Genomic DNA, 27,950 nt, shown 5'->3' on the forward strand with positions numbered 1-27,950 from the left:
GCTGGTCCAGCCCCACCCGAGCTCCGGAGCTCTGAGCAGAGGGGCTCCCTCATCACCCGCAGGCCAGCCGGCACCTCTGGGGCCCGAGTCCAGATGGGCTCCCCACGTCCTGAGCATCCTCAACGTCGGCCAGGCCCGCGTCCTCGGCCTGTGGGCCTGCTCCCACTTGGGACGCGGCCCTGCGCCTTCTGGGCCCCTGCCCGCTCCCCCAAGGGTGAGGGGCGGCCTCAGGTGCAGCCCCTCCCCCAGGAGCCTCCTGCCAGCCCCACCGAGCCCCACACACCCCTCCTGGTGAGACAGAGCAGCCCCCACCCTGCCCAGCCCGCCGCCCCGGGTCCCCCAGCCGCTCCTCTACAGCCGGGGTCCCTCTTGGGCCTTCCGTCCTGCCCCTCACAGCCTGTTCCTTGGGGAATGGAATTACCAGGCTTGATCCGAGACCCCCTTCCCTCTTGGGACCTCCCCGCGGCCCCAGACACGGCCAGCACACAGAAGCGGCCTCCCCGAGGTCCAGCACGCTGCCCTCACCTCGTCTCCAGATGAGCTCACCCATCTGTGGCCCCAGCCCTCCCCTCTTTCTCCCTCGGGGTCCCTGACGGACCCGCGCCCCCACCCTGTGGTTCCTGGCCCTTCTCGACTTCCTGCCCCAGTGCTGCCCACTGTCACCACGGTGACCCACCGAGAGTGACCACCGGGGCACGCCCGGGCCCTTCCCATGCCCACCAGGCCTCCTCCTGCGGGAAGACCCTGGTGGTTTGCCTCTGGGCTGCTCTGCGAGCCCCCCCAGTGCCCCTACCCTGCCTTGGGGCCGAGCCCTGCCCTTCAGCTCCCGTCTTCCAGGCGCCAGTTAGCCCTGAGGTCAAGCCTTCCTCCGTCAGGAGGGGGCCCCGTGAGAACTGGGGGCAGAGGACGGGCAGGAGGGGGGGCACGTGGGAAGGTGCCCTCGGGGCCGGCAGGGCCTCCGGCTTCATCCGCTTCCTTCCTCCTCCCTCGGCTCCCAGGGGAAAGGTGCTCGGAGCAGGGTCTCGGAGGAGGCCTGAGTGAGGGACCCGCCCGGGATGTCTGACGCACGGTGGACATGTAACCCTCTCCCTGGTGACGCGGACAGCCCGGCCCGAGTGACCAGGCCTGCCCGCCCCAGGCACAGAGCCGCTAGGGCTGACGGCCCCGGTGCCCTGGAAATGGGAGACAGGGCAGCAGTGCCCGGGCAGCTGCCTCCTTCCCGTCCCCTCTGGGCCCGGCCTGTGGGCTCAGAGCTCCGCGCTCGCTACAAACCCCGCACACAGCAAATGGCCCAGCCATCTTCCCCAGGGGCCTCCCACCACGCTTCTCTGGGGCCTCTCATCTCTCCTCGCCCCTCCTGGCCACCCCAAGACCCTCCCCAACTCCTGGGGGAGCAAAGTGGCCAGGGCACCCTCTTCCCCACTGCACCCACCCCCCCCACCCGCTGGCCAGGCTGCAGAGAGAGGCAGGCGAGCCCTGGGAGGAGGGCACCTGGACCCGCCTGGAGCCCCGCAGGTGGCCATGGCCCCCAGGAACAGGAGCCAGACAAAGGCCAGCAGGTCTCTTGGGATGGGAAGACCTGTTCGAGTAAGGCCGTGGCCCTGCTGGCTGGGGGACCGCGTTATTTCTGGATCCCCAGTGCCCTTGCCTTTCCAGGGACCCCAAGTCCAATCCCACCGAGGTTCTGAGGCTCATGAGCAATTCAGTGGGGCCCCAGGGTCATGTGGCAAGGTGAGCGGCAGCGCGCCTTCACCCAGCGCCGGAACATGGCGGCCTCGGCCAAACTCACAAGGTGCCCGCAGCCGCCAGGGCTCAGCTGCCCCTCCTGAGATGCTCAGGCCCCAGTGCAGTGACCACTCACTTGCCCAGGACAGACATGGCCCCGCCAGGTGAGACCCGCCCCTGTCCTAGGACAGGCTGCAGCCGCCCCTGGCTGAGGTTCTCCATCCAGCGGTTCCACAGAGAAACCCCCTGGCCCCCATGGCTTACGCACCCGTCCCCACCCGCCGGCATGGCTTCCTGGGGCGTCAGTCAGCAACCTCGACCCCCAGGACCCCCAGGCCACCACCGTCATGGCCCAGAGTCTCACTACATCTTTCTCGCCTGCTGCCCTCCCACTGCTCTGAGAGGCAGAGCAGGAAGGGGGTGAGAGTTTCGGGGTGGCCCGGAGCACCTCTGGGGAAAGGAGGGAGCCAGGAGGCCAGACAGAAACTGCACCACGCGTGAGAGAGAGCTCGGGAAGGGCAGAGGGTGTTCCGTGGGGACAAGGGGACGTGGAGGAGAAGAGGAAGGATTTGGGGGAGAGAGAGCTTGGGGCCTTGGGGAAGGGGACAAACGCGAGCCTGAAAGAGGCAGAGGACTCGGGGTGGGGAGGGGCGGGGAACGGAGCCCCGTGGCCGAGGGAAGAGCGTCCTGACGGCCACTCCAGGGGAGAGGAGGGGCTGGGCATGGGGTGGGCAGCAGCCGTCCATCCAAAGAGCAGCATCTTCCTTCTTGCTGAGGAAGCAAGATGGGAGCCATTTTGTGCAGCCGTGTGTGGCTGTGGGGGCCCTTGGCGCCCCCGTCCCCTGCCATCCACATGGGCAGCGGGGGTCCCGTCCAGCGGCGGACACAAAGCTGGAAGAGATGTATGTATCTAGGAGGTTGTCAGTGGAGGTGGGGGACGTACAACGGGCTGGGAGTCCCTGGCCACATTCTGCCCTCATGGCAGCCCCGTCAGAGGCTGGGGTGTCCCTGGGCAACATGGGGGTTGGGGCGGGTAAGGCGGGGTTATGGACAGACAGTGGTCTCCAGAGTTGCCCCGTGTTCCCTCCCAGGCTGAGGGCAGGGTGCTGGGGACCGGGGTCCGGATGAAGGGGGCCTCATCCCAAGGGCCAAGTGGTGTCGAGTCGCTCAATCAGAAGAGACAGAGGAGACGCTGAGGAGACTTCTAGAGACCCAGAGCTGCCCCCTCACCCTTGCCCCTTTCCCAGGACCCTCCACTTGACCAGGGTGGCACGAGCACTGCCCTCAGGGCCAGCGGGGCCCGAGCCCTGCAGCCCACTGCGGACCCCACCGCACCAGGCCACGGGCCCCCTCTCTCTGGGCCTCTGTTCTCTCACCTGAGGGGACGGTCTGTGTCCATGGAGCTGGGGCTGGACGCTGTCTGGAGAAACCCCACAAAATGCACAGGACTGTGGCGTTCAAGACCCAAGTCGGGGCAGCAGGGTGGGGCGGGGGGTGGTGCGCAGGACGAAGGTGGAGGGCTGGGCCGCCACCCCCGGCGCCTTTGTTCAGCTGGTGCTAATGATTTGCTTAAATCAGAGCCCCCAGCCCCGTGGGGTTGGGGGCTCAGGAAATAGGGTGAGGGGCACAGGGACCTTTCCCTGATGGCGTCTGCTTATCCCCGAAGCCGATTAGACTCCACACAAGGCCCGTGGCGGCGGCCCACTTGTCCAGTGGGAGCAGGGTGTGAGAGGGTGGAACAGACCAGCCTTCTGGGACCAGGGAGCCTCTGGAGGACCAGCTGCACTCCCTACCTCCTGGAAGCCAGGCTGGGGGGGAACAGGCTGACACTGCGTGGGACTGGGGACACTTCCTGATTTGGGGTGGGGCTGAGCTCCCCCAGGGGCTACGGCTGGACACTTGGGTGCCAGGGTCCCAGCTGGGGGCTGGCAGAGGGGCAGCCGCCTCCACGTGGGACTCTGGGACTCTCCTTCAGGGAGCGATGGCCGAGGGGAGGCATCACCCCCTCCAGAGCAGGCACCCCAGCACCCCCGGTCACATCCTTAGAGCCCACAGAGGCCCTCACCTGGCCCTCTTGTGCCAGGCTGGACCTGAGGCTCTTCAAGGACTAGCTCCAGCCTGGACATCTGGGAACTGACCTGTCCCAAGCTGGACAGCCGAGACGAGGTGGTGGCCGTGCTGGGCTCCAGCCCAAGGTGGTCTCCGGGTTGGTGCTGGGGGATGGGGGGAGAGGGTTGCTTTTCATGGTTTGGCCGAGGGGATGGCAAAGATGTCCTCCGTCCCAACCCAAGTGCCTTCTTCACGCACGGACATGGCCGCACGCCGGTCTCCATCACAGGTCCATCCTTGACCATCTCACCAAGACCCGGGGACCCACAGTGCCTTCTCCCCACTGGCCGGCTGGGAAATGGCCCACGATGCAGGGCGCATGCCAGGACGGCCGGGGATTGGTCACTGCCTGAATGTCCGCGGACGGATGCCCGGGTGCCCTTGGGCAGCCTTCCCCTCGGACAGGCTGTCCAGGCCGGGAAACCCTAAGCCAAAGGGATTAAGAAGAAAGGACAGAATCGGCCGTTCCTTTGGCTGTGCCTGTTTGAGTCTCATTTAGTGTATATTTGCTCAGTGGGTACAAACACGGAGGTGGCGATGCCAGGAGCCCGGCCGCGCTCCCATCCCTCTACTTAGCGGGCTCGGAGGCCGCCACGCCCCTACCACGGCACACCACGCCCCCATCACGCCACGCCCCCATCGGCACGCCACGCCCCCCAATGCCACACCCACCCGCCACGCCACGCCCCACGCCACGCCACGCCCCCACCGCCATGCCACGCCCATCACCGCGCCACGCCCCCACCATGGCACGGCATGCCCCAACACACCACGGCCTCACCACGCCTCGTCCCCACCTGCCACGCCTCGCCCCCTGTCTCGCCACACCCCCTGCCATGCCATGCCCCCACTGCCACGCCACGTTTCCCCCACCACGCCACGCTCCCACCACGGCACACCACGCCCTCACCGCCACGCCCGCAAGCCCCCACGGTGCCCTCTTGCACATTCCTGTCGTCAGCCAGGAGGGCTCCTTCGGAGGGATGGGATGCGTGGGGACCCTCTGCGTGCACCTCTGAGCCAGTTCCCAGGACTCCGCTTGGCCGCCGCTCCGTCCCCAGCCCTGAGGGTCCTTCCTCCCGGGCATATCCGCTCCATGTGGTTGCCCGAGCTGCGAGCCTCCCCAGACCCCGGCCCCTTCCCACCTGGGACCCAGGCATCTCCTGTCAGCTGAAGTTCATCTCGAGGGGATCTGGGCACTCGGAACTCCTGCGGCTGCAGAGCTGGGGTCTTGGGTTGCCTGATTGGGGGCCCCAGGGTCCCCCATGCACTCTCCTGGCTCCCTCCCCTGCTGGAGGCTTCCTGGAGTGATGGGACATGGGGGAGAGCCAGGAGGGTCCTTCCCAGGGTGAGGTGGGCGGGAAGGGCACTGTGGTCCTTCCCACCCTCCCACCTGTCAGAAACAGGACGTTGATGGTGGCGTAAACTGCCAAATACTGCAGGTTCCCTTGGAGGGTGGGGGCGGGCTGCCAAAGGGACCCCAAGGGTCGGGCCAGAGTCTGCACTCACTGCTCCTGAACGCACCCCTCCAGCCCATGCTGGTCTGTCCCCTGCTGGGCGCAGCCTCCCACACAGGACCCTCCTGGGGCTCTGGGATGGGCCTGGTTCTGTTTTACTCCGTGACAGAGCCGCCACAGTGTGGGCTTGGAGGGGTGTGGGCGGGGCTGGCTGTCCCCCGCCCGGCCCACTCTCAGACCTGACCACTTACGAGTAATGAGGTCCAGGTGGCCCCTTGCGAGCCTGGATCCTCGCTGGCTGTAGGGCCCACCTCCTGCCCCGGAGCAGCTAATGACAGCCAGAGGCTGCAAGGCGAGACCCCCCTTTGCTGGCAGGGCCGTGTGGCCGACCCTCTGGCCGGCAGGTGGGCAGCCAGGCCCCAGCCTCATCCGGCAGTGGGTCGCTTGGCCCCTGCCTCCAGATGTGGGCCCCTGCACTACGTCCCCCCAGTCTATCCCCCTGGGGTCCTGCCGCCATGACCCAGCCTGGGGACTAGGGGAGACTAGTTGACATTTCTGTCTCACGTGGCCCCTGAGGAGGTGCCACTGACCGGCCTCCCTGCCTGTGTGCCTCCCAGGATGAGGTTCCAGCAGGCCAGGTGAGTCAAGGCGCTTCTGCTTGCAAAGAGGAAGAGCCCAGAGCGGTGGCGATGGCTGCCCAGACACGGGAGGGTGCCCGCCGCCACCCCAGCCCTGACAGATGAGCCCAGCACAGCTTCTGTTACATATATTTCACCCCAATAAAGCAAAGAGCACTCATGGGGCTGTGGCACAGATGCACTCTGGACTGTCTGTGGGCGCCGCCCTCCCCAGGGAGCAGCACCCCTGAGCAGCAAGGGGGTGTCCCACTGGCTTGGCCCTGGGGCCGCTGGACCCGCTCCACCTGACCCCACGGGGAGTCTCCTCTCACTCCGCCTGCTCAGAGTGGCCCAGCCCGGGCCCAGGCCAGCAGCTGCCGCTGATGGGTGGGACGTGGGGACACACTCGGGGCTCCCTCTGCACGTCCCCCAGGAAATAGAGGATTTGTCCTCCAGGAAAGTATCTGGGTGCACTGACTAGGCCTGCAGGGTGTATGTGGAAAGAGTCTGGGTTGAGGGGGGGACACTCTGAGAAGTTCAGAAAGGCAGGAGGAGAGGGTTCCCTGCCCGAACAAAGGCGAGGGGGTCACAGACGCAAATTTCAGGTGGCCTGGTGCAGGTCGAGGTCAGCCCAGGTGGACACCACGCCACACTGCCTCAGGGTTCTGTCCAGTAGTCAGGAGACGGAATTCTGATTTTTATTACAGGAAGAATTAGAAAATGGCTGCTGAAGAGGGTCAAGTTGGAGCTGCGAGGTGGAGGAGCTGGGAGCTGAGCGAGGAGGGGCCGGCCAGCCCGGGGGAGGCCCAGGGTCCAGGCCCACATAGGGGCCGCTGCCTGCGGCCCGAGACCTGAGCATTGCTGCAGCCCACCCCGGGCCACCGTCCAGCAGAAAAGTGCTGGCCTTGCAACTTCAGATGGATCCAGAGTTGTTGTGCAACTCTGGGCTGATGGAGACCAGGGCGGGCCTGGAAAAACGTGCAAGAGGAGGCCTGGGGTCTGCAGTCAGGCCCCTCCTGCTCCCCCGTCGTCGGCAGGGAGCCCACCCTGGGCTGCAGGGTCGGGCACCTCACTGCCAGCTGTACCTGTGCAAATATGTCCTCCGGGCCCCGGAACCCTCGAGCTGGGCCTGAGTTGGGGGGTGGTCACAGCCCCCAGCAGTGCCTGCCCTGTGCACACCTGTGGCCCAGACCACGTGCTAGCCCTCCCAGGAGGGCGCCTGGCCCCGTGGGAGGCCCCCTCCATGCATCCAGGGCCCGGTCTGTGGAGCCTGCCTGCAGGCTGTGTCAGGGCTGGCTGGCCCATCCCGGGTCCCACGAGTGGGAGTCAGGGCTGGTCCCCGTGCCCTGAGCCAGGTAGCTCTGCCCAGGCGGATGGACTCTCGGGGCAGAGCCTGTGGCCAGCTGGACACAGTGGTTCCTGTAGGAGCCCCATCTGCCTCCCTCAGGGGCCACTCGGAGGCCAGAAATCCTGTGAAGGAGCGGAACGGGGCTGTGGGCAGGAGGGGTCTGGGGAGCATCTCCTTGCAGCTTTCCCATGACGCCCCCGTAATCTGGGCTCTTCTCCTTGGCACCCCCGCACCTCACAGCTGCCGGACCCGGCCAGCTGCTCCTCCCCCTCCCTGGGCCAAGATGAGCAAGTGTCCGGGCACCGCGGCCTTTCCCATGGCGGGGGTGGGGTGGGGGGGGGTTGAGGAATTTGAGGAGGAAGCATCAGTGGCCCGAGAATTTGGAAAATGTGTCCAACTGCTTGGAGCACTGGGAAGATGCCGGCCGGGGGATTAGGAGGAGGAGGGGGGTGGATGCAGTCCTGGGTGGGCTATGACGGATGGGGCGGCCGGGGCTCCGGCGGGAGAAGGCAGCCCATCCGTGCGGGCGAGCCAAGGGGGCAGCTGTCCCCATCCCTCAGCTGGCCCCCTCCTGCTGGCATCTCATTGGACACCTTCGACCCCAGGCTGCTGGGGCTGGACCCTGGGCCTGGTCTGCTCCCGCAGGCTGCCCTGGCTTGAGACGGGCCCTAGGCGTTCAGGGCGTGGGGTCCTCGGCTGGCAAGGCTGAACCCCGCTGACCGCCTCCTCCACCAGCTCTGTCTCCTCTCCAGCCCTCTCCTCAAGGGCTGGAGCCCCCCCAGTTTGGGCCCTCAGTGGGGACGCCCCTCCGGTAAGAGGGGGGAGCTAAGGCCGCTGTCTGGTGGGTCTGGCCCCTGGGAACCCTTGGAACAGCAGCTGGCCCTGCCGCTTGGAGCCGGCTGACAGGTTCGGCCAGCCCTGGGCTAAGCCCTCCGTGATTAATTGTGGTGGATATTCACACCAGGGGGAGTGGGGCCTTGGCTAAGCCCAGCAGCTGCTCGTGGGGGCCCAGAGGGGCTTGGGGCACCTCCTCCATCACCCACGCCCCACCCTGCTGGCCTGCACCAGCTTCATCGGCTTGCCTGGACCAGCCCCGTCCCCTCTTGGGGGGTCTCAGGGAGGTGCCCCTTCCCTCTGGAGTGAACCAAGCATGGCGGCCAGGGCTTTGATGACCCTACATAAACCAGATCGTCCCTGGGCCACGGAGGCAGCACTGGGATGTGAGATTCCAGCTGCCCCCCGCCAGGCCTGAGCTAATCTGCAGCCCTAGAGCCGCAGAAAACCACACCGCCCCCGCAGGCAGAGGCGGGCTCTGCTCCTGGGGACAGAGGGCCCCCAGGACCAGTGACTCCACGAGGATTGCAGGCCCAGGGGATGGGGAGAGGGGAGGAGCAGGGCGCCAGGACCACCAGGCCGCCCGGAACATCCGACCCTGAGGGGGCGGATCCGGAGTTGGATTTTGACCTGGAAAACAAGCTTTTTCCAGAAAAGGGAGAGGGGGCCCGCAGGGGCCGCCAGCCACGTCTCCCTGACCCCTGACCCCTGGCTCTGGCGTTTGCTCAGCCAGCTTTGCAGAGACCCGGCAGACAATCCCCTGGGTCACTGACTCCCGGGCCCCCTCCTGTGTCCTCCTCACTGGCCTCCTCTCCCTGCCCACCCCTCCCGGCCGCTCGGTTCTCCAGAGGTGCCTGGGAAAAGGCCCTGCCCCCGTATCCCGGCGCCTGCCTGCCTGCCCGCTCCCCCAAGGGGAGCAGGAGGGGTTCCCGCTCTGTCCCCCGTGGCCCTGAGTGCAGGGCACATGGTCGCTGTGCTCAGACAAGGGTGGGAAACTCAGTGTGAGGCGACCCCAGAGGCCAGCCTGGGCCCAGAGGGCACCGGGCCTGGCGGAGGTTTCGTGCTGCCCACCTGTGTGGGCAGAGGCCCCGGAGTGTGGGCCCCCCAACCCGTCCTGGCCTTTGGTCCTCTCTCTTCATGGGTCAAAATGGGGTCTGCCTTACAGGGCTTCTTTATGCCCCGTCCTGGGCGTCCCCCAGGGGCAAGGGGCCGTAGTGGGGCCCTGCGGGCCGGTTCCCGGGCACCAGCCTGTCCAGCCTGCCCCAGCCCAGGAGCCCTCCCAGGGCAGGGTAATTGTGGGAAATGCAAGCCACATGCCTCGGGCTCATTTATACTTAATTCAATACAATGAGCTTCCCGGGGCCTTTGATGTCCCGGGACCTGCCGGCCTTTAGTGCCTCGTGGGCTGCAAGGCCGGAAGCCATGGTTTAGGGCAGAGCTGGGCGCCTCCGCCCCTCTGCGGTGGGTTGTTGGGGACCCAGGGGCCGGTCTCCTCCCCGGGGAGGGAAGGCTGGTTGCCAAGGAGCCTTGGCAGCTCCATGGGCCTCCCTCTAGCACCCTGGACCCCTCCCCAGACCATGGGCATCCTCTGGAAGAGCTGGGCGCTGCAGGGCGGGAAGGGCCAGAGGGCCTCACGGAAGCCAGATTTGGAAAGCAGTTTCCAGGAGGGACTCAGCATCCGTCAGGAGCAGCCCCAGGCCCTGGGCCACCTCACTGAGTCGCTGCCACCCAGTGGGACTCCAGACCAGCCCGTGGCCTGTGGGTGGAGGTCACACATGGGGGACAAGGGCCAGCAGGCACAGCTGGGGAGGGGCTCCTGGAAATCATGGAGGACGGGAGCCGTGGAGCCAGCTGGGCCCCAGTGTGCCCGACTGGTCAGCCTCTGCCTGAGGGCCTGTGGGCAGGGCCTTGCTGCAGGCGGCGGGTTGTGGGGGTAAGGATTTGCCAGTTACCCACCGGGAACAGGCCCTCCTGAGCTCTTCCCAGGGGCTTCCTGGAGGTGGGGGCTCGGAGGGCAGAGAGGGTTGTGTCAGGCTGCAGGCCGTGGTGGACACAGGCTGGGAGCCCAGCAGGACTGGAAGCTTGCAGCTCCCCCGGGCGTGGGATGTGAGAACACAGGAGCTGGAGTGAGTGTCTGAGAGCTCCGGGCCTGGGGCGCTGGGGCCTGTGGGCTGGCCAAGACAAGCTCACCCTGCTGGGTCTACAGGGGCGTCGGGGCCACGAGGGCACGGGAGCCTGAGGAGGGCCAGGGCCCAGGGCCGGCTCCACGCGGTGCCCGCGTGCACACGGCATCCCCCAGGACAGCCCCCGCCCCTGCCCCCACCCGGAGGGCTGGGCCAGCTGTGGGGAGGGGGGACAGCTGTTGGTCTCTCGCATTCCAGACTCAGGGCCAAGCATTTGGGTGAGGCTGTTTTTCTTAAAAAGTGTCATTTGAAAATAAACAGTGTTGCTGGCGCTTCTCTGATTGCCCCAGGTCCCTAGGGAGCAGCAGCAGGCAGGCAGCGTCTGGGGGTCCAGGTGGCCTGGGTCTTCCAGCCAGGTTGGCCCCCCCGCCTCCCGGAACGGGCCCTGCCACTGAGAAGGCCCACCAGGGCGGGGCCTCCCTGACCGTACAGACGGCTCCAGAGGCTGGGTGCCCCCGTGGGCACCCAGGGCTAGGGAGGTGGCCGGGAAAGAGCGGGGGTCTCCCTTGTCCCAGGGCGGGTCCAGGCAGGCCCAGCTAGTCTCACTGCCCAGGGGCTGCGTGGGGTTCCCGGAGGCCTGACGCCTCTGTTTTACCTACACGCCCAGGGCTCTGGGGGGCCCAGATCCCCACCCGCTGCCACCTCTGCTCTTGGATTTTCAGTGAAGGGGGGTAGGAGGCTCCTTCCTGAGCTCCAGAACCTGAAGGCTCTGGGCTTCCTGGGGGCTGCCCTCCACCATACCCCCTGCCAAGCACAGCGTCCACTAGGGCAACCATACTTTCTCCTCCTGGAACCCATGCCAGCTCCCACCTTCCCAGGGTCATCTGAACCTAGGCCAAACCATGACCTCTGGGCATCACGTCTCTCTCGCCTGCCTGCTGCCCACTGCCCACAGGACGGTCATGCTGTGACACGCTGGGCAGCTGTGAGCAAGCCCTGGGCTGTCAGTCTGGGGGGCGTGTGGACCCCCACCGGCCTGATGGCTTGGAACACCGCCGTGGCCCTGCGGCGTCTAGAAGTGGTGCTCACTTGCCTCTCCCACACACACCCGCTTCTCCCCCTGGCCGGACAGGCCGGGGGAAAAGGGAGCCGGCTTTGGTGCATGGGCCCACCTCGGCCTGCTCGCAGGCCATGCACCCCCTGCGGAAGCTGCCTGGGGTGGCACTTCCTGGGGGCCCTCATGGCTCCGATGCTGCATGGAGATGCTATGTGCCTCCCCTGCACCCCAGGGAGCTGGGAACCCGGCTGCAAGGCCCTCCCACTGGACGGAACCCAGGGCCCCTGCTGAGCAGAGCAGTAGGCCTCAGAAAGAGAGGGTCCTCCTGGGTAAGGGTCGAGGGGGGTGGCCCACCGTGTCCCCTAGACACCGCACTGCTGTGGCAGCCTGAAGCTGGGCTGTTCTGGGGGACGAGCAGCAGGAGACCCCCACCCCATGCCAGGAGGCCCTTGGGCTAGACACAGCGCGAAGGACATGGGAGGCGAGGCGGCCGATAGGCTGCCTGTCCACCCCCAGAGCAGCTTGGCACACTTCCCTCCGCTGCGGACGTGCTGACCCTGACCGTCTGTCCATCTGGGGTGGGCCTGGCCCCACCGGCCCTGTGTGAGCTCTGAGGTCAGTGCCCAGGACTTTGCCTGGGGGCTGCACCCCAGGGACCACGCGCTCCTCACCCGCCCGCCCCGCCCACTGTGCCGGGGCTGGGGAGTGGGCCGCGGGTGGTGGGATGACCCAGAGCCCGCCTCTCTCCGGCTCGGCCGTGGAAGCCTTTGACCTTCCAGGAGGTTTCTCCTCTGCCCCCTGTCCACCCCCAGGCCCCTCTCACGCGCTCACACTCCTGGGCTGTCTTCCTGCTGGAGTTTGTCCCTCCGGGCCTGCGGTGACCCCCCCACCCACAAGTGCACACAAAGCCAGAGGTGGGGTCCGAACCAGTTGCACCCATGTCCTGCTGGTCCCTTCAGTGTCTGTGGGGTGCAGGGTCCTCTCCCCCTCCCCGTGGAATTCAAGGGAGCAGTTGGTGTGCAGGAGAAGGGTCCTGTTAGTACAGACACGGTTCCCCGAGGCCTGCCTGAGGTTCTGGCGGCGGGGACCGCAGGCCAAAGCACACTCCTAACTGGCATCTGGAGACCAGAGTCACCCTGGGTCTGGGACCCCCGGCCCCTCTCCCAGGAAGTCTCCCCAGACCACCCAGTAGCACCTCCACCCAGTGGGCAGGGGTGGACAGGGGCTGGGTCTATCCCTCATGGGGTGCCCCCGGTCTGGAGTGACCAGACCCAGAGGGGACAGAGGACTCGGGCCAGGCTGAGTGGGTGCTCTCACGGGGCTGGCTGAGGGAGGGTCGGGCTGCCCAGGCTGGTTGTCTGCCGAGGGCAAGTGTTGAAAAAGAGGGAGATTGTGTGTGGTGTGCCAGGGGTGAGGGCCTAGGGGGACTGCAAACCAGGCCCACAGCCGCCCCCAACAGGTGGGCAGCTTCTGTCCACCAGGGGCCAGGTCGCAGGGGCTGAGGGTCAGCCGGGGGCATCCCCTTTTCAAGGAAACCCCCCAGTTCGGAGACATTGCCCAGCACCCTCCTTGGGCCTTTCCCCTTCCATCCTCAACCCTGGCTTACTTTGTTTCTGGGCAGAGTTCCTGGGGAGAGGCAGCCGCTGTGTGGGACCAACCCTGGGCCTCTGCCGCCCCCCGAGCTGACCCAGCCTGGGGGAGGCAGGGCTCAAGGGCTGTTCCCCAGGCTGGCCGGCCCGAGAGCAGTGGGCACACCCTGAGCAACAGTACTGCCATTTTGGACGTGGTAGGCTGTTTGCTCTTGGCTCAGGCTGGACTGGCTGCCTGCTCTCGAGGCTTGGGGAACATGGTCTGGATCTGTGGGTGCCTCCCCACCACCACCAAGGCAGCCATCGAGCAGGAGGAGGCCAGGGCTCCTTGGGGGAAGGCTGGAACAGTGCGGAGGCCCATGTCCACGATGAGAGCAGGGTCACGGGCCCAGGCTGGGAAGGGGGCACCATGTTCACAGAGCGCGGGTGTGTGCTGAGGGGGCGGGCGGGGGACCGGAGCCTGCCTGGGGCCTCCTCCCGAGGGGAGCGCGTCTGGAGCACGTTCCTGGGTGACAGCTCCGTGATGGATGGCGAGGGAGCGGGGACGTCTGGGGCCCGTCCTGACCCGTGGGCTCCCTCCAGGCTGGGCAGCCGCGGCCCTCCGGCCGGCCTCTTCCTACCGGCCCCAGCCTCCCCCGGGAGGGCTGAGCACGGCGTCCGGCTGGCTCGGCTGGGCCCCTCGCTTGGCTCGGAGCGGAAGTGTGGGTGGCTCCCTGGGCCCCCTCGTGATGGCTGTGGAGGCCTGGGGTGGGGGTCTGCTTCCAGACCCGAGGCCTTCTTGCCGCTCCAGAGGCTCCCAGGCCGGCCGGGCGGGCGGGCAGGGTTGGCTCTTGAGCCCATTTCCTGCAGACCCCTCCTGCCTGCTTCCCACCCAGCCCCCCACCGCCCCTCCTCTACACAAGCACTTATCCGTGACAGGCACATCATGTCAGTCCTTAATCCCAGCGTCCCGGCCTCCCTCCTGCGGGCCTGGAGCCTCCCACTCCCCAGCCCCTTCAGCCCCCTCCCCTGGCCCGGTGTGTCAGCCCCGGTGGGCAGGGGCTGTGCCCACCAAATCCAGGACCCGTGAAATTTGTCCTTAATTAAGTCGTCGCATGACAGGCTCCCACATGTGGGAGGCTAATACTCTGAGACCCTCTTAACCGGCTGCGGGGCAGGGGCTTCCTGGGAGCCGGGGGGGGGCTGGCTGCTGCTGGGGGAGGCAGGGCTGGTCCCCCTGGTTGGCAAGCGTGGGCCTGCTTGTGCAACCACCTCTTCCTGCTCCCCCCGGAGCTCCGCACAGAGGGGCGCCTGAGGCAGTGCCCTGGCCTTGGCTGGGGCGGCCCCACGGCCCCCTCTGGCTCCGAGCCCACTGGGAAAACAGCCGCTTTATCTCAGGCACCTCCCGACCTGCAAACAGCCATGTGCCCCTCGGGGGCCACTCTTGGCACACATGCCCTCTGCCCCCACGTCCCAGGTGAGGTCGTTCACCCTTGGACGGGCCAACGGGGGGCAGAGGCTGTAGGCCCCTGGCCCTCAGCGCGCCTGCAGGGACAGACGGATTCAGGCTGTGAGCCCTGGGCTCGGGGTCAGTCTCAGGAAGGGCCGTGGGTGGGGATGGGGGGTGGGGGGCGCACGGCAGAGAGGCAGGGGCTGGAAGCTGCTGAGTGGAGCTGGGCCTGGGTGGTGAGAGCCCCGGAGCCGTCCTATTGCTCGCCAGCCCTTCCCTGGTGACCGCTCATCCCCCACCTTCTTGGCCTCGCTCAGCCACTCACCCACCCATCTGTCTACCACCCCAGACTGGGGGCTCCAGGGCCTGCCCCAGGCCACCAGGCTCTTGGGATGGGAGGGCCCTCCTGCCTGGCTTTGTCTAGCCACGCTAGGCCAACTCATCCTGTCTGGGTCCCAGAAACCTTTGGGAAAGAAAGAATAACCTTAGTGGAGCAAAAGCTTTAAATCCAAGCCCTTCGCAGGCCTGCATGGCGGTGTGGCAGCCGGGGGCCTGGAATGGAGGAAGTACGGCCTGTTTCTGAGGCCAGGCCTCCAGACCCCAGGCCTTCTAGGGTCCCCTAGCCTGGCAGAATCTGCCTCCCCTCTGTTGAGGGGTCCTGTCACACACAGGGGTTCTGGGCCAGGCGCTGCCCTGCCTGTGCCCCGGGCCTCCCCACACTTTCCCGGAGACGGGGGGCTTGGCTGCAGAGGGCCGGCCAGCCCCCCGACCCCAGAGGAGGCCCCAGAGGTCTCACTTGCAGGGGTGTCACCAAACTGGGTGGGCCGGCTGTCCCCATGGTGGCTCTCCCCCCTCCCCTCGGGCCCCCAGTCTGAGGCTGGGTGTCCACCAGAGCTGGAGGCCGGGAAAGGCTGGTCCCTTCTGACTTCTCTGAGGTCTGGGGGGGCCCAGCCGGTGTTGGAAGGGGCCTACTGGAGCCCGCTGTGCCACGCTGGGCCTGAGGCCCATCTAAGAGGCCTCTCTGGACAGAGGGAGGTGAAGGTGGAGGCCAGGCCACACTCTCCCCAACGCTCTCTGCTGGGGAGCGCCAAGGTCTGGAAAACGGATGCAGAAACAGGCAGCCCTATGGAGCCCTGGGGGCCCCAGACCCCAGACCCCAGGACAGTGGGCCAGTGTGTGTGTCGTGGGGCGTGGGTGGAGGCCCGGGCCAGTCAGGTCCCGCTCCATAAAGCCCGGCGGGAAGCTGTCGACTCCTCGGTGTTGACATAGAGGTGATGTCACTCCCAGCCAGCGGGGCACCCCTGGGGCTCTGTGTGCGCTGCTCTGCACCCCGTGGGCCCCGCCACGCACGGGGCAGAGTCTGAAAGCCACCTGAATAAACCCAAGGGACGCTCTTCTCCCCCAGGCCTTGTCTCCTGCCCACATGTGAGAGATACCCGGGAGGGCGGGGAAGTGTGGGGACGCCCGTGTCCCGAGTCTGCTCTGTCCTCGGATCTGAGGCCCTGAGCCGCCCCCGCCCCTGCAGCGCCCCTGACCCCATGGACCCTCCTCTATCTTCTGGAGCTCCCTGCAGATCACGGGCCCTGAGACCACACTCTGTAGCATCTCTCGGGAACGTCTATGCCTGCTCCATGTCCCCAGCCCAGCCCCGCAGCCCTGCCTAGGCCCCCCACCCTGCTCCCAGCCCCTCAGGTGAGCCCCGCACCCCGGGCACGCAGCTCGCCCAGGCCCGGCCCAGCCCCCTGGTGACTCAGGGTCCCCAGAGTCCCCTCACGGCCGTGACCGCCCTGTTCCTGGCACCCACCCGTCTGGCCCCTCCTGGTTCCTTGTCCCCAGGAGCGCTTTTCCCAGCCTGCTGTCCTCCCCTTCCTCCCCTCCCTCCAGGGGCCTCTTCCTACCCGGTTCAGGGTGACCGCTCCAGCCCCGCTTCCTGACCCCGCTCCTCCGCCCCCTCAGGCTCTCCTGGCAGGCCTTCCATGCCTGCTGAGGCCTCTGCAGAGCGTGGGAACCCGCGGCCTGCCGACCCCTGCACCCCTGCCCCCTCCTCAGCTCTGCGCCCGCAGCATCGTGGCCCCCAGGACGGCCCCGCCGGGGGGCGCTGGGACGGCCCGCTGGCCCGGCCCCAGGCCCCCGTCGCTCCCCGCAGCCCCAGCTGCCCGCTCGTGTCCGGCCAGGTGTTCCGTGCTGGAGCACGGTGTCTGCTTCATGCAACATGGTGCTGACAAGGAACAGAATACCCTCAGTGACCGCTTCCAGGAAACGGTGCGGGCGGGGGGCCGCGGGGAGGGGCCCTTCCCAGCAAGCCGGCCTGCAGGTGGGCTTCCAGGAAGGGGCCCCCTGGTCCCCCCCAACCCCTGGCCAAGGGCCAGCCGTGTCACCAGGCGCAGTCTGGGAGAGGTGCGGGGAGAGGGGCCGGGAAGGGAGGCGGGCAAGTGGCCCGGGCTGCGGCCCAGCATGGTCACCACGGACTCAGGGGAGGCCTGAGCTGACCACATGCCTTCTAGCACCTTCTGTCTGCCCTTTCCAGAGTCACGCAATCTCTGCTGGGGCCCCTGGCTTGGGGGCTTGTCTGTGCAACACATCAGTTCTCTTTAGTTCAGTCGCTCAGTCGTGTACCACTCTTTGCGACTCCATGGACTGCAGCATGCCAGGCGTCCATGTCCCTCACCAACTCCCGGAGTCCACCCAAACCCATGTCCATTGAGTCGGTGATGCCATCCAGCCATCTCATCCTCTGTCGTCCCCTTCTCCTCCTGCCCTCAGTCTTTCCCAGCATCAGGGTCTTTTCAAATGTACAACACATGGAGAGACCCAAACACAGGAGGAGCTGCAGAAAAGGGCTCCAAGCCCAGGCCAGGTATGCGGTCCTGGGGCTGAGCAGGGGCCAAGCCTCTTGGCCCCCTCACCCCAGGAGCATCGCCCTGCCAGCCTCCAGCCCAGGCCCGTGTCTGCTGCGCCTGCGCTTGGAGCAGCCCGGAGCCCAGGCTGGGACAAAGCCATGTGGCAGGCCCACCCTGCTCACCGAGCCTCCCAGGACACCTGTCCGCTGACCCCAGACATGATGTTGGCTCTGGTAGGGTGTCACTTCTTGGACCACTGGAGATTCTCCTGTCACCTTTCAGGGCTACAAGGATGGCCGGCCCCACCCCACCCCAGAGTCCACAATCTCGGCCTGAAGGTGGGCCCAGAGGTCATGAAATCTGGGCCCAGCTCAAGCCTACATATGCAGCCAGGGCCAAGCAAAAGCCAGTAGGCCCCGCAGAGCACCCCTAACTGGACAGGGCCCCTCCACCGTGACCGGCCTGGTTAACGACCCCAAGCAGAGACCCTCCTCACTCGTGTTGTATCCAAAGACCTGTGGACACACAGCCCAGGAGAGGCAGCCAGTTAAGCCTATATAGGCTGAGAGGACACAGCCAGACAGCTGAGCCGGGTACACAGGCCCACAAGGACATGCTGAGAGGAACACACACACGCAGGGACACACACGGGTGTACATGTCGACCACAGACACATGGACACACGCGTGGACACGGGAGCATGGGCACACCCACACGTGAAGTCCTGTTTTCCGCAGGCCAGAGGCTGGACGGTGGCTCAGCCTAAATGCACCAGAGCAGCGTGACTGCGGGTTGGCCTAGGTGTGAGGCCCCTGCGAGGCTTGGGCATGGAATCCAAGCCCCTATCTGCCTGGGGACCCACCTCGACACAGGGGCGTCTGAAGGTGGCTTTGGGTGGGGGCCCAGCTTGCCTCACAGCCCCCTCTGGGCCCCTTCTCTAAGGCAGGAAGCGGGGCTGGGCCAGAGGTAAACACATTTCAACCTGGGGTCCCCGCTCCCCAGAGGGGAACTGCGCTGGCCACCAGCTCTCCAGCCCCAGCGGGGCCCCAGGCCCACCCCGGGCCTCCCCACGTGCTGCCTGCACCCCTGCAGGGCCTCCTCGTCGCTGCTCAGGCAACCAGCCTGGAAGCAGAGCAGGGGCGGTGGAGGGGGGGCGGCCAGCGTGGTTGCTGCCTGGTGTCTGCAGGGCAGGAGGCGGGTGGACGAGGCGGGGTCGGGCAGGGCCTGAGGGCCTGGGTTGTTTCCCTGGGCAGGCCTGGTGAGGAGCGCCCGCACCCCCAGCTGAGCCTCAGGATCCGGGGGAGCCTGGAGCAGAAGAGCGGGTGTGAGCAGGAGGGGCTCAGAGCCCTGGTCCCCCTGCTCACCCCGCCACGGCCCGTCACTCTCGAGGCCCCTGAGCCCGCTTGTGGCGCCCACTACACCACCTCCAGCCCCGGGAGACTGGGCTTCGTCTTCTGAGGCCAGCTCTGCAGAGCTCCAGGGGAGACTGGCTCGCAGAGACTACAAGGATAGATTTCTTTGTCCTGCTGGCAAAACCCACGGGGGCAAGTCCAGCGGGCCATGGGCCCAGGGAGGGACAGGTCTTGCCCACGAGCTGCCGGCTGGGGCCCGTGAAAGCCCCCGGGGTAGGTGGCAGGAGGCTCTCAGGAGCCCCCCACGTGCGCCATGGGCGAGCACGTCATGAAACGCCTTCATCCCGGAGCATCGTGCCGACCACCCGCCCGGTTGCTCTGGGACTGTCCCCCCTTGCAGCCCTGGAATTTGCACGTCTCCCCTCGGGGGGAGCTGGGCCCAGAGAGGCCAGATATGGAGCCCGGGGGGAGTGTGTGGGGGTGGGGGCGACTCTTGGGGCTGGAGCCAGGGCAGCCAAGGGCCGGCCGCCCGGACGCTGGGAAAGGCACGCGCTGGGGGTCTCCCAGGCCTCTGCTATCTCCTCTCGGTCAGTCGGCCCGCAAGGCATTTCCTGACTGCCCTGAGCACGGGAAGGGGCCAAGGACCCAGCCCTCCTTCCAAGGGTTCCCAGCGTTGTGCCTGGCGCCCAGGAGCTGGGAAGCCTGGGGTGGGGGTAGGGGGTCAGAGGCAGAGGGGCGGCCCCAGCCCGCTGCTGCCTCATACCCGGACAGCAGATGGGGGCTGCCCGTGCACCCCAGGCGCACCCCCAAGGCCAGACGCCAGCAGGACGCGGCCCCGGGCAGGCTCTTTCTGTGCACCCCCTCTTCCCTGTCACCCTCACCCCTTCCTACCGCGCCCCACTGTCGCCCGCCTGACGCACGCTCATCCCCCAGCCCCGCTCTGCCCCCCACTGCAGCCGAGCAGATTCCATGGATCTCCTGCCTGTGGCCTCCTGAGCACCCCCTCCCTGCTCCACCACAGCAGAGAACGTGGGGGGGCTGCTGTGCCGCGGCCCAGTGCGCAGGGCTGGGGACGAGAGTGGGGGCGGTGGGCTTCCTGGAGGCGGGGCCCGCCTCCTGCCAGTACTGTGGCTCGCCTGATCCCACGTCAAGCCCACTCTCCTGGGACGATTCTAGAAAGCAGCCTCCTAGACCAGGCCTTGGGGTTCTGCCCGGCAGCTCAGAGCGGCCTGGGCGTCGTGAGCGGGAGGGGCTCTCTCAGGGCTGACGGCCCCCTTTGTTCCCCCTGCCCCTCACCCCAGCCCCCACGTGGTGCTTGCCCCGCTTCCTTGTGTCCCGGCCCCCTCAGCCGCCCCTCCCACAGGAGCCCCGCCCCCCTCGTGTCCGCAGCCCCCTACTCTGTGCTGGCTCCAGGCCGCCCCCTCCCCTCCACGTGGCCCCACCCATGGTTTGCCCCCACGCGGTATGCAGCCCTTCATGCCTTCCCGTGTTCCCCCGCCCCATTTCCCCCCCAGCGCCTCCCCCCCACCCCGTTCATCCCGAATGCAAGAGTCCTGAGACAAATTCCTGTAACTGAGTTTATTGATGAGTCCAGGGCATCTGAGGAGGCCCTGGCAGGGAGGGACACTGGGCAAGATGGACACACATTCATGCCTGGTGTGTGCTCCTGATGTTCGGAGCCTCCAGACTAGGTGTGGGCGGGCGGGGCCCCTCACACTCGGGCCCCCCCACTCGGACCCCCTCCCAGGCACCCGCAAGGGTGGGAGGGTGCTGGGCGGGGGCACGGGCTGAGGAGGCCTACACATTCAGCAGTGTGCACACACGCGCGCTTACACACGCTCAGAGACCAGGGCTGGCTCCAGAACCCCAACCAGTGCAAACGACTTTTAGTGCAAATTGATTCAAGGGGGACAGGGAGAACGGGGCTCTGGAGGCTCTGAGTCTCCTGAGCAAAGAATAGCAGAGAGAAGATCAGAAAATAGAGTCAGAAAAGGAGGAAAAGGAGGGAGGGAGGCTGTCGGTGGTCTTGGGGCTGGGGCAGGGGGGAGCCACAGAGATGGAGTCGCCGGGCCGGGGTGGGTGTCGCCGCGGGGGCCGCTCTTCCGGTGGTGTGGGTCGTCCGTTCCTTTAGGTCAACCTGCGGACAGAGAGAAGGCGTGAGGGCGGGGCAGGCTGGGCCGGGGGGCGGGGCGGGGGCACTTTGAGGGGGACAGTACCTTCCAGAGCTGATTCCTGAGTTAGGGTGTGTAGTGGTTCCAAAATGCAGCATATTCTCGAGTCAGAGCTAGAAGACTTGAAGAAGTCCATGTTCCAAGTCCCAGGCATGAGCTGGGTAGCACCATCTCTGCGGGGATGGGAGAGCGTGAGCACCCACCTCTGGGGCCTGTGCGCCCTGCCACCCTGCGTGTGGCGGGCCCTCTCACCTTGTCATCTTGAGGGTTCTGGGTGTCTGAAGAGCAGCAGTGGTGTGTCTGCTCCGTCAGGAGACTAAAGGAACGTCGATATCCGGGCTCCCCGCGGGGCCAGTGTTCTACGGGAGAGAGGCGCCTGTGAGGCTCAGTGCGGGTCAGCGGGCCCTGGGTAGGGGGCACCGCCTGCATCTGCACTCACCTGGGAGGCTGGACGGTCCCGCCTGCTCTCTCCATCACACCGGACCATATCATATCCCTCTGTGCGCGTCCTGGCCGCCCGGCCTCCGTGGCTGGCAGGCACCAACACCCCACTGGAGACATGGCTGTGGGCAGAGAGAGAGAGGTGGGGGGCGCTGACTGAGTGGGCAGAGGTGGCCAAGGGCATCAGGAGGGCAGCGGGCTGGACACTCACCTTCGTCTCCGGTCCGAGCTCAGAGGCACCGATCCCGCTCCGTCATCGCCCGCAGAGGCCCGCCTTGGCCACGAGCTCGAAGTCCAGTGCCCCTCCCACTGGCTCGGTGCCCGGCTCTGGCCCCTCGCCCCTGCCTGTGCCCTGACCTCCCTTCCCCCGAGAGTGCACATTCACGCCACCCCACCCGCCCCACCTAGCCTGGTCTCGCCCGTGTCCTTGACTCCCCTGGGTGCTGTTCTATCTATCATGCCCATCCCAGGGGCCAGCGGTTCGGGTCAAGTGTCCCCAGTGTCCCCAAGTGCACTGGGGCCCTCCCGCGTGGCTCCCGGGCCGCAGTGCTGCGTGGGGCTGGCGTCCACGGGCTGGGCCCGTGCAGCCTCCCTGCTGCGGGTATCTCTCCGGGCCTGTCTCGCGGCCACCGCCCCCCAGATGACACCCCGCCGCGGTTGCCCGCGCACTGCGCTGCCTTCTCTCTCATTCTCCGGCCCTCGAGGCTCCGGCTCAGGCCTGATGACGCCTGGCCGGAGCCGCTCCTGTGACCTACTACTAAATGAATTACAGTGGGTGAAGTGGCGGCTGGGAACCCCTCTGTCCTGAGTCCCCGCCCTGTCCTGCTCGCCCCGGGGGCCTGAGTGCCCCCTACACGTGCTGGCAGCCCTGCCTGCTCCGCTCCCGCCTGACTCTCTGGAAATGCCCTTGCCACCCGGGGCAGCCCACGGCCCCCCAGCCCGCGGCCCCCCAGCCCGCCCTGTCTCAGCTCCCCCTGAGACGGTATCACCTGTGCTACCTGACCAGCCTGCGTCTTGCTCTGCCGGGAGGCCAGCCTCTCCACCTCGCTGGCCCGCACTCCCCAGAACCTCCTTCTGCAGGAGACCAGGAGAGCAAGGACCAGCGAGGAGAAGGGGACTCACCTGGCCGGCAGAGCGCTGTCTTCACCTGCCCGCGGCTGCCAGCTATGCCTCCGCTGCCCCAGCCCCGGGGCGAGCCTCTCTCAAGCCCCCCTGTCCACCAGTCGCCACGATCTGAAACCAAAATTGACCGGGATGAATGCCTGGCTCCCCCCTCTTCTTCTTCGCGCTGCTAGCTTGGGTCTTTCACCCTCCCACGCAGATGTTGCCCGGCCTGCGGGGCGCCCGGGAGCAAAAAATGATCCCCAAAAGGCTCCCGGGCGCCCCGCGGCCCTCCCCAAGCCAGCCCCTCTGTGAGTCCGCTCCTGCCAGGCTCCAGATGTCCAAGGTGATCCTTGGCCCACCCCACGCAAACTTCCCTGCACCCCACTTCCCCATCTTCCCCCGGTTACCCCTCCGCTCCCCCGCTTCCCCAGTTCCCCCAGTTTCCCCAGTTCCCCCAGTTTCCCCCGTGCCCCCCCATCCCTCCCACCACCCCCCTCCCACACCCTGCTCTTCGGGCCCTAGCCCGGGCTTTTTCTAACTGGAGGCGGCCCCGCCCAGCATTCCCGCCCCTGCCCGGCCAGCCAATAGGCACGGGGACCGTGTTGGGGCCCCCGCGAGGCCCGCCCCCACCCCGGACGGTCCAGCGCACGTACCTCGCCCGTCCTGGAATTCTCCAAAGAGGGCCGTCCCCGCACCCCTCCTTTGGCATCCGGTGGGGAGGCTCTGGCATTGTTCCCGAGAGCCCCCCCCCAACACTGTGTCCCCGCAGGCGGCTGCCGCCCAACCCCCAGGGGCACGCGCTGCCCCGGACGGAGGTCCGGGCGGGAGCCGCCGGATGCCCCGTGCGACTTTAGGGTTGCCTCCTGCCGCCGCTGTGGTTGAGACCACGCCGTGGTTCCGGAGCCTGGGGTGCGGGGGGTGCGGGATGCGGGGCTCAGGGCTCCGGGAGGCCGGGGGAAGTTCCCCGGGTCTCACCGGCCGGTGGGAGCCGACTCTCCTGCTCGAGGGCCATCTGGCCGATGGACCCTGCTGTGAGCACAGCGCCCTGTGCGGGGCAGGGTCCCCAGCGTGGCCGGGGAGCCCCATCTTGTCCCGCCACGGTCGGCCCCACGTCGGGGCCAGGCGTGCCGCTGTCCTCTGCGCTCACAGGCGCACCGGGGCGGTGAGCCCGACAGCCTCCCCGGCCGTCGCAGCCCGCGGCTCACATCCAGAATCCAGACAAAGACCAGAGCCTTGAACCCCCCAGCCACCCCATCCCTGGGGCAAGCACCTCGGCCTCAGGGGGGCTTTGGGGACCAGCAATCCGGAGGGTTTGGCCACCAAGTCTACAGTGCTGGGGCCATGAGGTGGGGGGCACGCCCCAGCAAGGGACCCAGAGCTCTCCAGTTCTGAGTCCACCTCAGTTAGGGCCTTGAGATGACCCTGCTCTCCTAGATCCCTGCCATGCCTGACGGTCAGCCTTTGCTATGTGTGAACCCCCAGATTTACGTGGGAAAACTCCAGCCTTGACCCTATGTGTATCCCCAGATTTACTTAGGAAAACTCTAGCTTTGATCATGGGTGAGCCCACAGAGTTACACGGGCAAGTTCCAGCTTTGACCGTGGGTGGACCCCCAGATTTATGTGGGAAAACTCCAACCATTGCTATGGGTGTGCCCCCAGATTTGCATGGGAAAACTCCAGCCTTGACCATGTGTGTACCCCAGATTTACGTGGAAAAATTCCAGCTTTGACCATGGGTGAACCCCCAGATTTACATGGGAAAACTCTAGCCTTGGCCATGGGTGAACTCTCAGATTTAAGTGGGAAAATCCCAGCTTTGACCATGGGTGAACCCCCAGATTTCTTTGAAAAAATCCCAGCCTTAGCCATGGGTGAACCGTCAGATTTATGTGAGAAAACTCTAGACTTTACCGTGGGCAGACTCCCACTTTTGGCTGTAATCGGACCTCAGGCACAGCGGCCGCGGGTGGTGATGTTGGCGTCCGCGCTGCCGCCTCGCGGCCGCGTCTATCTCCACACCCACAACCACGCAGCCCTATCTGGGGGGCCACCAGCCAGGGAGGGGGCTCTTGATGCAGCGGGGAGGACCCCGGGATCCTCTGCCCTGGGCAGGCGGTGCCCGGGGCCCTGTGCCACCAGGGGACTGGCGCAGGAGGGGTCCCTCTGGAGCTAGGGCTGTGCCTCACCCAGGCTCCCCATCAGATCCCTGTCATCCCCAGCACAAGACCTTTTAGTCCCCTATCCCCACTTGTCCCCCACCTTGGTGACAGGAGACCATGTCTCTAGGGTGCTGTGGGGCCCACTTCCAACAGCTCACGGGCTCCTGGGCAGACCCAGGGGCTTCTATTGGTCGGGAAACCCACCACCATGAGACTGTGAGGGCCCAGAGCGTGGCGTGGAGAAATGGCCAGCCACTGAGCACGCTTGCTCAGCCCAGATCCCCACCGGTTAATGACCCCCCGGCACTAGGGTGCCTGCCGCAACCCGCTTTGGTGGCAGTACTCCGGCAACCAGCAGTCCAGCAGCGGCTGAACCCAGAGTCAGCGGCACGCCCAGACCTTTAGCATTTCAAACAGCTGAACTGCATGGAGATGCTAATAACATACTGTTAGGGTTGGAGGCTCTCCTTGAAGGCAGACGCAGCTCAATAAAAGATCCAGAGTTTGGGAGGTCTGTCTGGGTGGGGGGCAGTACACCGCGCTAGAAGCACAAAGTCCAGGTTTTAGTGGCACAGGCTGCCATTCTCGTGCCAGGGAAACGTCAGTTAGGTCCCACACCACGGGACTTCAGTGGGGGGGTGGGGGGGGATCCTGTGGCTGAAGCTGCAGTGTGACCCGACTTGGCACCTGAGGTGGCTCAGATGAGTGCCCGTTCCCTCCACGACACTCATGGGCCACCGTGATATCTGGCTTGTGCAGACCAGCAAGGTCTCTGGCTGGGCACCCATGGACCCGGGCCGCCGCGTGGGCAAACCACCACCGCTGACGTGTGAGCCCGCACCGCCACCTCGCGGCCGCTTCTGTCCCCACATCCGCAACCCGGGGCTCCGTTCAAGGACTGTGATGGGTCTATTTGGTCGGCCCAAGACAAAGAGAGAAGACCCCCGAAATCCTCCTGCCCTTGGCAAGGCGGTGCCCAGCACCCTACGCTGCCGAAGGTCCCATAGAAAGAGTCTCTCTCTGAAGCTGGCTCAGCGTCACCCGAGGCATAGGGATCCCTCAATGTCCCGAGTGTTCCGTCTCCTCTCCTAACTTCAACAGTGCTGCCCGGGGTGACTTGGGGTGACACGGAGTAGCTTGGACAAGTGTCCCATCCCCCAGATGACCCTGTGGACCACTGTGGTATCCGGCCGGTGTGGACCCGGGATGCCGCGCGGGCGGATCCCGTGGTGGGCAGACCCCGCCGCGGCCACCTCGGTGGTGATGCATGAGCCTGCACTGCCGCCCCGCGGCCGCGTCTGTCTCCACACCCACAACGACACAGCCCTATTTTGGGGTGGGATTAGATAGGGAGGTGGCCCCTGATACAGCGGCAAGGACCCCGGTATCCTCTTCACAGTGCCCTGTGTCACCAAGGGACTGGCGCAGGAGGGGTCCCTCTGGAGCTAGGGCTGTGCCTCACCCAGGCTCCCCATCAGATCCCTGCCACCCTGGATGTGAGGCCCTTTATTCCCCTACCCCCACTTGTCCCCCACCTTGGTGACCTGGGGCCATGACTAGGGTGCAGTGGGGTCCACACCCAACAGCTCATGGGCTCCAGGGCAGCTCCTGTCAATTGGGAAACACGCCTCCAAGGTCTTGCGTGGGTCCCAGAGCACAGTGTGTGGAACTAAACAGCCACCGAGCACGCTTACCCAGCCCAGATGCCCACCCCTTAACGACCCCAGGACTAGGGTGCCCGATGAAACCCACACTGGGGGGTGCTCAGCAACCCGCAGACCAGCCGCGGCTGAACCCAGAGGCAGCAACACGCCCAGACCTTCAGCATTTCAAACAGTGAACAGCATGGAGATGCTAATGACCGGCTGTTAGGGTCTGATGTTCCCCTTGAAGGAGGATGCGGCTCAATAAAAGACCTAGAATTTTGGAGGTCTGTCTGGGGTGGGGAGGCAGTAGGCTGGACTGGAAGCACAGAGTCCAGGCTTTAGAGCCACAGGCTGCCATCCTCCAGCCTGGAGACAAGACATAGGTCCCACCCCTTGGGACTTCGGTGGGGAGGCGGGGGCTGTGAGTGTAGCTGAAGCTGCAGTGTGGCCCGACCTGGCACCTCAGGAGGCTCAGATGAGCCCCCTGTCTCCCACGTGACCCTCGGGGCCACCGCGGTATATGGCCGCACGTCTGGACCCGGGATGCCGCGTGGGCGAACCCCGGCCGCTGATGTGTGAGCCCGCACCGCCACCTCGCGGCCGCTTCTGTCCCCACACTCACAGCCGCTGGTTTCTGTCTCAGGGCTGTGATGGGCCGGCAGGGTCAGCTCAAGACAAAGAGAGAAGAGCTGTGAAATCCTCCCACCCTCGGCAAAGCGGCACCCAGCACCCTGGGCTGCCGAAGGCCGCATAGAAAAAGTCTCTCTCTGAAGGTGGCTCCGTGTTGCCCCAGGCATAGGGATCCCTCATTGTCCCGAGTGCTCCGTCTCCTCTCCCACCTTCAACAGTGCCGCTCGGGCTGACTTGGGGTGGAATGGGGTAGCTCGGACAGGCTTCCCATCTCCCTGATGACCCTGTGGACCACTGTGGTATCCGGCCTGGGCGGACCCGGGATGCCGCGCGGGCGGATCCCGTGGTGGGCAGACCCCGCCGCGGCCACCTCGGTGGCGATGAGTGAGCCTGCACTGCCGCCCCGCGGCCGCGTCTGTCTCCACACCCACAGCCTCTCAGTACCCCTCGCAGAGGCAATGGGGCTGGGAGATCAGCCCAAGACCAAGGGAGAAGACCCCGAAACACTCTGCGCTGGATGTGGCAGCCCCCAGAACCCCTCTGGACCTGGACAGGGTCTCCTGTCCCTGGACAGGCCTCCCCAGGGGCTCCCGGTCACGTCCGCCACGGGGCAGGGCCTCGCTTTCTGCCCCGTGCACCTGCCCTCAGCCTCCTGTGGGTGCTGGTGCTCGCGCTCCAGACCCGCTGTCCCTGGCGGTCAGGCTCGCTGTATCACGTGGGCTCCTGGGCAGACCTGGGGCACTCCTGTGGGCCCTTCTGTCCACTCTCCCGTCACCGAGCCGGGGCCCATCCGGGGGTCCTTCTGGTTTAGATTCACACTTTTCTGGGGTGGGTGGCCACTGTTTCTGCTCACTGATGCCCTTGGGGGAATGGAGGTATTTGCCGAGAGAGCCGGCAGCTATTTGCATCCTAATGGGTTATTTGCATCTCTGTGGAAGGACTGGGAGGACAGGCTAGACTTTAGCTTCCAGTCTCCAAAGCTAGGGCGGGCTCCCCAATGGAGAGGCTGCCAGGGCTCCGGGACCTCTGGCGCTAGGCTGGTCTTGGCCGTGGCAACAGAGGGTGCTGCTCTCGGTGCGCGGGCCGGCACCCACAGGGGCTTGGAGAGCGCCAGCAGACGCGGCCTCGGGCGTGGCCAGTCCAGGGCGGTGGGCTGTCGTGGCCAGACCTCCTCTCCCTGACAGTCTCGCACGTGTGCTGCCGGTGCCTCCAGCCCCAGGCTGGACCGGCGTCCCACCACGTGTGTCTCCAACGCCGCCGCGTGCCCAGGAGCAGGACGCAGACCGTGCCAGCACGGAGGCAGCGCCACCCTCCGC

At 66.5% G+C, this 27,950-nt stretch overlaps 1 long non-coding RNA gene across 1 annotated transcript; it reads right to left on the reverse strand.

Annotated features, from left to right (window-relative positions):
* Window positions 1-20,049: 20,049 nt before the first annotated feature.
* On the reverse strand, window positions 20,050-22,554 carry LOC129653548 (uncharacterized). The gene is made up of 5 exons (XR_008715157.1): window positions 21,304-22,554; window positions 21,091-21,214; window positions 20,904-21,010; window positions 20,697-20,824; window positions 20,050-20,617 (listed from the first exon to the last, which is right to left on the reverse strand). It is a non-coding gene; the product is annotated as an uncharacterized LOC129653548 (long non-coding RNA).
* Window positions 22,555-27,950: the final 5,396 nt, after the last annotated feature.

Source organism: Bubalus kerabau, chromosome 5 (genome assembly GCF_029407905.1).
Source record: "Bubalus kerabau isolate K-KA32 ecotype Philippines breed swamp buffalo chromosome 5, PCC_UOA_SB_1v2, whole genome shotgun sequence".
In the NCBI taxonomy this organism is placed as follows: domain Eukaryota; kingdom Metazoa; phylum Chordata; class Mammalia; order Artiodactyla; family Bovidae; genus Bubalus; species Bubalus kerabau.